Source organism: Sturnira hondurensis, unplaced genomic scaffold, assembly GCF_014824575.4.
Source record: "Sturnira hondurensis isolate 20B ecotype Veracruz unplaced genomic scaffold, ASM1482457v3 Scaffold0000022, whole genome shotgun sequence".
NCBI classification, from domain to species: Eukaryota; Metazoa; Chordata; class Mammalia; order Chiroptera; family Phyllostomidae; genus Sturnira; species Sturnira hondurensis.
Genome location: NW_028072653.1, coordinates 3,890,282 through 3,901,711, shown reverse-complemented (window position 1 = coordinate 3,901,711; position 11,430 = coordinate 3,890,282).

The window sequence follows — 11,430 nt, the reverse complement described above, 5'->3', positions numbered from 1 at the left end:
TTGGGGAGGGGAGGGGAGGGGAGGGGAGGGGAGGGGAGGGTCGGAGGACCTTCTAAATTCCTAGGTCCAAATAGTTCGAGAAACCCTGCGTGCTATAGCATCCTTTGACAGATTTATAAAGCACGTTCGCATAAAACTCCAGTTCAACAAGCAATCATTTTCCAAACTTATGTGTCCGCTGAGCACCACAAGGCACAGCCTACAAAATGAATAGTTTTGAGACATGCAGGCGGCAGCAGGCCACCCAATTGGGTATTACAGAAATTGGGGATGGCCTTTAAAAAAAAGGCATGAACTTACGCCAGAAATTATGGTTGAGAAGAGTCAACGATTCCATTCGGAAAAAAATCAGAGCCAGATTACAAAGAAACTGGAAAGACTGAATGGACGGAAAGTGGGAGGTTCTGAAGGGAATGCTCTGGCTGTAAGAACGCAAAACGTGAATGGGAAGGGAATGTTGGGGAGGGTGGAGTGGGGGTGCGGGGGAGACGTGTTCCTGCTCAGCGGCACTGTCTACAGCGGACAGGGCCAGAGCCTGGACACCCGACACTTCTATTTGTCTGTCAGCCCGGTCGCCTACCTCCTGGGGAACCTGGGGCTAGCTCCTGAACTCCACCCGCTTCCCAGCAACCAGGAAACAACGGCTTAAAGAAGGTATATGACCTGCCCAAAGTTCCACTGCTAAGAAGCATCCCAGCCAGGATTCAAGACCAGACGTGGCCGCCTCCTGAACCTCCGGGCTTGCAGGTGGGATCACACCACCTCAGAGACATGGTTCCCTCCAGCTCCTCAAGGCTGAAGAAGCCAGGCACTCGCCCAGACTCTAGGGTTCCCAGGTGCCTCTGGGGCTCCTCTTCCCTATTAGCCAGCTCGCGCCCCAAGAAACGTTTCATTGGAATACAAAGTTACATCAGATCTTTGCTACTGTTTTTTAAAACACGTCAAAGCCCACCTTCGGCCGACGTATTTTTATTCCAGACGCTGTTGTCACAGTTATTTTATTTCACGCTAACAGATACACCCAATCCAGTTATAGCATCATATACGGTTCAGGTGACGAGACACTCACCACCCCTGGGAGGGACCTTGGGTGGCTTCTCTTGGTTGAGCAGCGCGTTTCAGCACCTCCGTTCAGGCTGCAGTTACCTAAGGCCAGCACCCGTCCATTTCCAAACTTCACAGCCTACAGGTGAGGCTCAACTCTAGCAGGTGCTAAGCATTGCTTTTCTCCTCTCTGGTTTCCCAGATTGAACCCTGGGAGCCCCGGGATGAGCAGTCCTGGCTCCCCAGAGGATGGAGAGCTCGCTGTCCACTCCAGCCGCCCCCTGCCCGTGACCCCAGCCTGTCTGCGCGGCAGCGCCTGCTGGCAACAGGCCCACAGGTGGCGGGTGAGCTCCCGAAGAAAGCCCGCCTGAGCCTCGGCTTCCACTTGTAAACAGAGGCTTTGAAAGAGCAAAGTTGTGAGTTTGTCTCCACTAAAGCAAATTTCCCCTGCTGTTTGCTTTGGGCGTTTTGCCGAGGGACCAGCAGAGCAAGAATGGATTTCCTGTCTGCTCCTCCAGCCTCGGGGGGGGGGGGGGGGGGGGGGGGGGAGNGGGGAGGGGGGGCGCGGAGCGCAGCTGTCTTAGCCAGGCTCGGGAACCGGCGTGGGGTCAGAGCCCCCACCCAAAGGGCTTTCCTCTCCCCAGTCCCTTCCCCTTAAAATTTTCTGCACCCCCAGCCGGTCAGGCAGTGGATTTGCAACTTGCCGGGGTGCGGATGACCAGGCCGACCCCGAAGCCGCAGACCCACTTGCCTCAAGGCCACTCCCAGGTCCGCCCACCTCCGAGGCGGAGCCCTCCCAGGTGCGGAGTTCCAGGTGCTTGGGAGACCCGGCAGCTTCGGCAGCAGGCCGGAGTAGTATACTCAGGCTCATTTCTCTTCACGCACAGGGCTCCCTGGCTGTAATTTTTATTTTTCTGCCTTGAGACAGCCGACGTGGGCATTAAGTTCTCCCTTTCCTCTTTACTATAACAAAACTGTGCAAACGTGATTTCACTGGGCACCTTCCTTAGTGCTGGGGAAGCAAAAAGAGAAACCCAGGAGCGTCCTGTCTGTGGGAAGGCACAAAGAACGTGGTTGCCTCGATCGCCACTGGGGAGGTCCCCAAATGCGGGTGGGTGGGTGGGGTACCATAGAGATCAGCCGCACCTCATGGTGCAGAGTTACAAGAAAAGCAAGAAACATGGATCTTTAGTAAGAATTCTTTGGCCCTGGCTGGTGTAGCTCAGTGGATTGAGCACGGGCCTGTGAGGCGAGGGGTCACTGTTCCCGGGCAGGGCACATGCCTGGGTTGCAGGCCAGGTCTCCAGTGGGGGCCACATGAAAGACGTCACATTGACATTTCTCTCCCACTCTTTCTCCTTCCCTTCCCCTCTCTCTAAAAATACATAAATAAAATGTTTTTTTTTAAGTAATGAAAAATTTTTTTGCATTTTCGTGTTGGCAACTAATTTAAATATACATATATATATATTAAAATCTGTCTGGGCCAATGCCACGTGACAAACCAAGTCTGCTCGCAGGACGGATGCTAGAAGTCTCCACCCTGGTGCCCAAACCTGGGCCTTATCCTGTCTTCAGAAGAGTCCTCTGATTCGCTCTGAATTCAGAACTCCTGCCTCTGTGGGGGCCGCGGGACATTAGGAGGCCCACAGGACTACCTGTGAAAGAGACCCCGCAGAGAGCCTGGGATCGTGGGGTTTCAGGGAAGGTCACACGGCTCCATCTTCAGAGGACGCTCCCTGGATTCTGCTTCCTCGAGAGCAGAGAGGGAGATTAGATGCAAAATTTTCCTGATGGCAACAGCAGGATTTAAGGCATATCTCAGGGTATTGAGGATTTGGAGGAAGGATGGGCTTATGCATTATCTCGGTGACATTTCCAATTAAATGCAAAATCAACAGAACATCCTCTGCCAGTGTCTCACGGTGGTAACCCGCGCTCGCCCCAGCTTGTTAGCACGCCCATCCCTCAAAAGAGCAAAAAACGAGGATAAATCAACTGCCTTTGCTACCTTTATCAGCATAAACAAAGAGATAAAAATACGGTATAAAATTTTAACTATCTTCCCCCGTTCTACCTGCAAATGTGAAACTCCCTTGTGCTTCAATAAGGGGAAAATACATCCAATGAAGTCTAACAAATGTGCCATCTGTTCAGAAAGCAGAAGGCAGGCATCTTTTCCGTGTAACACTACTGCCCTCCTGTGGTCAAAAGACATAATGCAGCCTTTTTCCAAAGAGGGTGGAAGGTTGCAGAGAGGGAGCGTCCTTCTCATACATATAAATCATTTATAGCACAGGGCAATACATGAAAAAAAAAACCCTAATTTTAAAAAGCACAAATATCACTCATAATAAAGCCACCATTCAAATCAGTGCCTGGACTTTGCGTTTCATTCCACGCTGAGCTTTCTTATGAAACAGCGAAGAAATGAAGAGGAAAAAAGGTCGTTAGGCGGCAGCTGGAGAGCGCGCTCGCCCGACTCGCAGCCCTAATGATGACATCAGTCACCTCCCTGCCACAGCGCCCCTACCTGGCTTCCCACCTCACTGCCTTCCTGCGTGGGGCGGGGAGGGACCCCTTGTGCTTTCCACTCTCCTGTATTGTCTCTGCCCCATTAAATTTATGCCACCTGTGCCTGCACCGCCCAAGTCCACGGGGGCGGGGTAAGCCCAGAGGGTCTTCCTGGGTAGGCGGCCTCTGAGGGGTGGCAGGACCCCGGTGTCTCGATGGAGAGTGAAAAGGAAAGCTTCCCCGTCGTGGTGAACTGGACCGAATGGAGACATTATACCTAAAACGGAATGCCTCGGCTTTCTTCACTCTTCCAGGGCCACATCCCTAACTTCTTGTGTGTGAACTTGTACTTGCTCCGAGAGGTCTTAGCCAGTGCCTGACACAGCGCACGAGCTGGGGCATGGTAGGAAGGCTGGCGTTGTACATAAATGACGCGGGCTTTCAAGGCCTGGTGCATTAGAGCTTGGGGTAAGCAAAGGATGGAGGCCAGGAGGCCTCCGGGTGCGATCTTGGCTTTGTGACTAGGAGGGATGCAGGAAGGTCAAGGGCAGGCCTGGAGAGTCAGACAGCCTGGCCAGCACGACCTGTGGCCGTTTCACTTCCTCCCTTGCTACCTGTCGGGGGCCGCTATTGAACACTCTCCTTCCCTCGGAGCCACCCCAGTGGCGGGCGGCCGAGGGCGAATGGCAACACCATAGCTCCGAACTGGACCGGTTTGGGCTCGTTCACGGTTCTCCGGCGGCTGCCAGCCTCTGCCACCGCAGGGCATCTAATACAAACCCCATCACCCGGTTTGTATTAGACGCAGCTTTCCCAACGTACTTCCACACCGTTCCGTATACAGGTAAAAATAGCATTATTAAGGTCATTGGATTTGTCCCGTCTTCCCACACGATGTTCATCGCTCTAAGTTTGTCTCAAGTATACTGATCTTTTGAGGAACTTTAATTGCGACAAATTCTGATTATATTTATGTATTTATGAAGCACCCCCTTTGTGAAAACATGACACGGAGTGTTTGGGGGATTTAATGATGTTAGACAAGGAAGGTCTTACACTTGGATGAGCTTGAATTTAGTGGGGAGCCATAGGTAAGAATAAGAAATTGGCTTTTCCAAGACATTTCCAATGTAAAGTACTCTGTTCTTTTCCCTCAAAGACGCGAAATCTCATACCAAATTTTTTTTATTTTCAAAGACAGGGTCAGTATAAACACAAACCTCCATTGGGTCACTACACGGCAACTCTCTGTCCCGCTCGCCTGCGCCAGAAAAAGAGAAGTTCCATTCAGAACTTGTAATAGTGTGGAGAAGGAAAGAAATTCTGAGATGGCATCTACGTTTCATTTTTCCCCCCCAAAATAAATGGTGGCAGTTCTAAGGAGATGCAAGATTCATCAAACTGAAATATAAACAGTAATGTCATCATACCCAATATTATACTGGTATTCAGAGAATTATCTAAACCAAACTCAACTTTGAGCCTTTTGAGCTCCAAGGGACTCTCACGGGGTCAACCCAAGATTATCTGATCTCAGATATCCTAACAAGGTCCTTTGTCTGGGTGAGCATTTTACTCCAGGGCAAGATATCAATCCTGTGATCCCCTCACAGTGAGGAGGACGCCCAGAGGCCCAGAATAATTTGCTAATGACCTTTTCTTTAAATAAGCTCTCTTCATAAGTATGCAATACATTCCAAAGGAAAAGGAGAATGAAATAAACTCACTGACAACACGGAAGTTTGCTAGAGGACCAACTCATTACTCTGAAATTTGATCACTAAATATATATATATACATATATATATACTACACCTTTCTTGGGTGAATATATTTCAAGGCAGTACAAATATCCTGAGTGACGGAAAGGAAGTCCTTCTATCTAAAAGAATCCCAGCTAACAAATTCAGAAGACAGGAAAGAATTTTACAATCATGACCTCCCAACCTTTTTAATGAAATAACCAAATCCAGGCAACAGTCCTTATGTTTGCTTCCGGGGCTGCTGTGACAAAGGACCACACGCTAGGAGATGCTTATGGGTGTTGAGGGACATTGGAAATGGGTTCTCTCGAAGCTCTGGGGGCTGGGAGTCTGGGGTGAGGATGTCGGCAGGGTTGCACTCCTGCTGAGGTACTTGCTGGGGACAATCCTGCCTTGCCACTTCCTCCCTTCTGCTGGTGGCCACATGGCTCCTTGGCAGTCTCTGGCTGGCAGCTGTGTCACTCTGTCTCCGTCTTCGTCATCGCACGGCCTTCAGTCCTGTATCTTTGACTCCACATGGATCCTCCATCTTCATACAGGACGCCAGTCACTTTGGACTTAGGCCTCCTCAATGACCTCACCTTAACCTGACCGTACCAGCCACAACCCTTTCCAAATAAGGTCACACTCACAGGTAGCAGGGGTTATGGCTTCAACATGTCCTGGCATCGGGGGGCAAGGGCGTGCACAATTCAATGCATAATAATTATCGACTGATGATTTAAAAAATGAAATAAAATGTTGATGGGAGACTGGACACCACCTGACCCCGCTAATCAATATTAGCATCGCTAAATGGTAAGCAGGAAACATCACATAGCATCACATGAATGATAAAACATAACTTACGGAGCCCTACTATGGCATATTCTTCCAAAAAAACTAAATTGGTATGGGCACTAATCGGCTTCCAGCTCCACCTTCTCGACTGCACAGAACACCAGGGCTAGCGGAGCGCATTCACGCACCAGGCCCAGGCCCTGCCCGAAGCCGGGACGTGCACTTTGTGTGGGACAGTGGCCTTGTGTCTCCAACAAGCAAAGGAATACGGAGAAAAGAGAAAGTGAGATGCTGGGGCAGGGGGGGAATTGGAGCCAAGAGAACACTGAAATCTAAGAATCAAAAAAAAAAAATACAATAAACAGACCACATTTAGAAACCAAATCAAGAAAACTGAGCAACCGTTGAGGGAAAAAAAACATTATGACAAAGCCATCGTAATTTATACTGGATATTAGATAATAGTAAGTATAGTTTCCTAATTCCATTGTGTTCTTGTAAAACGATGTCCTTTTCTGCGAGGCCTTGTGGAGTATTTAATGATTCGCCGGAAGGATGGATAATATTTCCTTTAAAATCTTCCACAAACTGGGCACTTTCTGCTGAAGGACAGCGAGTGAATGAGTGACTGAGGGGTCATCTTCGGACTAGGTCACTCACTGCGCTTCGAATGTCAAGAGTTGCCCGTCTAGGTGAGACCTAAAGATGACCTCTTACAGACTTGGGCGTTTCAGAAACAGACTCAGTTCCTAAAAAAGCCATAGCGCTCCTCTGACCACTCTGTGCTCACATCTCAAACGGACCTGCGGATTAGCTCAACGCTAAATAAAGGCAGCCATTTCCTGAGCACCTACTACGCCCTGGGCACTGGGTAACTCATTAAACCTCTTGTTTCCGTCAATCCGGAACACATTCCTGTGAGGCAAGCACGCTTTCCATCTTCATTGTAAAGTAAGGAAATGGAGGGTTGGAGAGAGGAGGTGACTCTCCCAGAGTGAGAGAGGTAGCAACTGGCAGTCTTTGTTGGAGAGGCAATCTGTCTCCCCCCAGAGCCTGCAATTGTGAGACCGAGGTGGGGAGAGAAACCAGCAGGGCTCCTTAATCAGCCGTATGCCTCACCTACGTGGGAACCAAAACACGGCACAAAGAAACTGTTAGGAAACTTTCGATGACATTCAGAAAATAGAACACACGCATGATCTCCTCTCTCTCCCCAAGCCTCACTATACCCATTCTAAAAGGACGATTTTAAAAAGGCGTCATTTTAAAAGGACAAAGAAGAGGGGAGAGAAATGAAAATAAAACTTGGGACTCTAGGCCAAGGGGTCTTTGATTTAGCAGGTGCGGGGAAAGAGAATCTTAACCTGGCGGCAGTGAGGTCCAAGAAGCAGCCGGTTTTGACATCAGAACCCAAAATGCAGAGGAATTTGTCCCTTTTTCTGTACCCTGGGGACCCTGAGGGAGGACAGTGCTCAGAGCCTGGGGGCTGGCCGAGCCTGTCCCTAAGCAGGTAGGCTCTGCCCAGAGGGCAGGTGAGGATAGTTCAAGGCCAAGGCAGGGATCATCTACCCAAACCAGGAGAATTCAGAAAAAGGCCACCCACCCAAAGATGAGATGAGACCCCCGCCCAGCCTCCCTCCCCAACCTGAGCCCAGAACATTGACACCCCAGGTTCTACCCTCTGGGCAAAACATAACAAAAGAATCTAACCAGAGGAAAAACCTAACAATGCTAATATTTGGGACACGTTAACGGGACAGCCAGTAAAGCTCACAGTTGGAAGACCCCAACCTCACTCAGTTTCCAGCCTTTTGTGCCCTGTCCTTAAAAATGATCCAAATTGTGTGATTCCAACTATAGGACATTCTGGAAAAAGAAAACCATGGAGACAGTAAAAAGATCAGTGGTTGCCCAGGGTTGGGAGGAGGGAGGAATGAATAAGCAGAGCACAGAAGATTTTTAGGGCAGTGAAAATGCTCTGTGTGATACTATAATGATGCACACAAGTCATTATACATTTGTGCGAACCCACAGAATATAGAGCACCAAGAGTGAACCCGAATGAAACGATGGGCTTTGGGTTACTATGATGTGTCCCTATAGGTTGATCAATGCAACCATGTCCCACTCTGGTGAGGGGTCTCGATAATGGGGCAGCGAGGCGTGTGTGGGAGCAGGGTGGCTATGGGAAATTTCCCTCCATCTTGCTGGGCATCTAAAGCTGCTCTGAAAGAAATAATAAAGTCTTTTGAAAAGGGACCTCTTTGTATTATACTTACAAGTACTTTAAAAACGTATAATTTCATCAGAATAAAAAGTGACCCACTCTCTTTTCTCCCCCCCCCAAAAAAGATGTGTGAGGAATTGATGGAAGGGCTCAGAGATAGAAGAGGTTGGGGTGTAAGAAGGCTGGGGATGCTGAGACGTGCTTTCTGCTCCTTAGAGTTGTTTTGATGTCATCTACCTTTCTGCTTAGTTATCACTCCACACAAGGAAAAATTCGCATGTTGTCAAAAACCAACCAACCAACCAAACAAACAAAAAATATGCCTTGGCTGGTGTGGCTCAGTGCATTGAGTGCCAGTCTGAGAACCAAAGGGTTGCCAGTTCGATACCCGGTCAGGGCACATGCCTGGGTTTTGGTCCAGGTCCCCAGTAGGGGGCGCATGAGAGGCAACCATGCACCGATGTTTCTTTCTCCTTCCCTCCCCCTCTGTCTAAAAATAAATAAAGAAGTGAAATTTTCTTTAAAAAATGAAGAAAAGAGACCCGATTTCCCTGACAGCAAGAGCATTTGTGTCCAAAGAGAGCACAATTGTTGCCCTCCCAAGGCTGGGAAATTTGACATCTATACAGTGAGGCCAATGAAAAAACTGTGTAGACCCGCCCACGTTTCTAAAGAGCACAGGGAAGCGCTCCTAAATCCTGGACGGAACCGGTCATTAGCTATGCATTAAATCCGGAGTTCAGAACCAGGGGTAGCTGGGTGGGGGATTAACACTAAAAATAAAGCAAAGGGTGGCCTTTACTTAACCTACAGGAGAGAGCTTGGGGGAGCCTACAGGGCCACTCCACCCTGCGGATGGCCTCCAGGCTGTAGTCTGGGTGGCCGTGGCACGTGTCTGGACTGGAAGGTAGCCAAGGAGGTCCTGATCGGGGACCGCGAGTCCTGTGCCAACGAGACCGGTCAGGTCTGAGGCCCCGTCGGCTCTTCTCGAAGGTCTCATTCCAGATCATTCCCGTCCACACGCATTTCAGTGATGGAACCTGAGAGGTGTTTCACACTTGGGAAGGCCTCTTCCAGAAAGTTCCCATGCAGGGTCCCTCAAAAAGAAGCCATCTGCTCTAGACTGAATTGTGCCCCGCCCCCAGATTCCTACGTGGATGCCCCAACCCACTGCGTGACTACATCTGAAAACAAGGCCTTTGAGAAGATGAACCAGGTCACAAATTTATATGAGGTCGTCAGAGTGGAGCCCTAATCCAATGGAACGGGTGACCTGATAAGAAGAGGAAGAGAAACCACAGCGTTCTCTTTGCAAACGCGCAGAGAAAAGGCCGAGTAAGAACTGAGCGAGAAAGCTTTGTCTACCAGCCTGGAAGTGGCCTCCTACGGGAAAGGTACCCTGATAACACACACATCTACTTTCAGCCTCCCGAACAGTGCGGAAACCAGCGTCTGTCATTGCAGCCGCCCAGGCTGTGTGATAGCTTGTTATGGCTGTTCAAACGGACTATCACATCACCCTTTTTAAGCCACAAAAACTTAACCTCACCACAACTAAGGAGACAGAGTCTGGAGAGGTCAGATCTACCCACTCTTATGTCCTAACTCCTACCTGAAAGGACAGTTTGATATGTAATATTAATAATTCTTGCTGTGTTCCCCTTCATTCCAACTCTCCTCTCTGTCCGAGGGACTACTTATATCAGACTCAAAATGACCTTCCCCTGATTACCAAATAATTGTGTAGTGAAAATATGCAAAAGCCATCTGTGTCCACACAAGCCAATCCTAGTTATCATTAGTGTTCCCTGTAAGCCTGCTTAGGTTTAAATGGCAAGAAAAATGATAGGAAAATTCTCTGAGTTGTTTAGTTCTGATGCTTAGAAACAGAAAAGGGATCGTGGAGATTTCATCTTTGACATGAACCGAAAAGAACTCCCATAGGAAGGCAAAAACGCTTTTATGCTTCAGTGCTTTCTAAAATGACCAGAAAGTCGCTCTAAAAATTACTTCTGCAAAAGGGTCAGGTTTTTATTGACCTTGTGGGAGCCGGGTTTGGGTTAATTAGAAGCTCATCTGGGAACAGACAGCTGAAAATTCAATGAGGAGCCATAACAACTGTCCAGACAGCTTTTTCCTTCTCTACCACCTGAGACAAGAGTCGGTATTGGGATCTGCCCCTTTTTCTTGAGATATTCAAGTCCCACTTTTCCACCACGCACGTTCAGTGAGCTGGGACCTTCTAAAAGACAGGCTTTGGTTGGCCTCTTTCATTGATTTGCTTGACCCCAGAAGTAGGCGATAAATAGCAATATAAATAGCAATTCTATAGAGTTGGAAAAGAGAAAGGAGACTCCCAACACATGCCAATCTAAAGCTTTCATTGGTTGAAAAAATAAAGAAAGAAAAGGCACTAATCGAAGAGAAACCACCAAAACAATGGGCAGCCCGCCAAAGGTGAGACCATTATGAGTAAAATGATCCTCTTTAGAGAGGAGGCCTAGCTTTCTCTAATCACATAGGCTCTTTGTGTGGTAGATACAAGGAGGAATCACAGGACCATCAGAGACGGAGAAAGAAGAGGTCGTGTAGGTTGGTGGGAGGGTTCTTGATGCCCCGCACTCTGACTTGGTTGAAAGGGTGTTCACGTTATAATAGACGTTACTTCCATTAAGAGTAATAATTCTAGGCCTAGTGGAGTGATTGTTGCCACTACCTGGTATTGAATTACATGTTTATCTTTATCTACCTGCTGCCCTTGGGTTCCGCCAGACTAAAACCCCTGAGAGGCAGGTTGTATCTCTGTCACCTCCGTGTCCTTGATATTTGCCAAACAGGTGAATTCATGAGTGAAATCCAAAGGGGTGGGGTTGTAGCATTTGCTTTCAGCACCTTGAAAGACAAAAATAAGAACTGTAGTGATCCTGGAGGGAAGGAAGTGGGATAACTACTGTCATCAGAACATTATCCCTGGATCATTATTAGGAAAGAGATAGAACAGGGCTGTCACACTCATTTTCACCGGGGGCCACAGCAGCCTCATGGTTGCCTTCAAAGGGCCGAATGTAACTTTAGGATGGTATAAATTATAACTACTCCTTA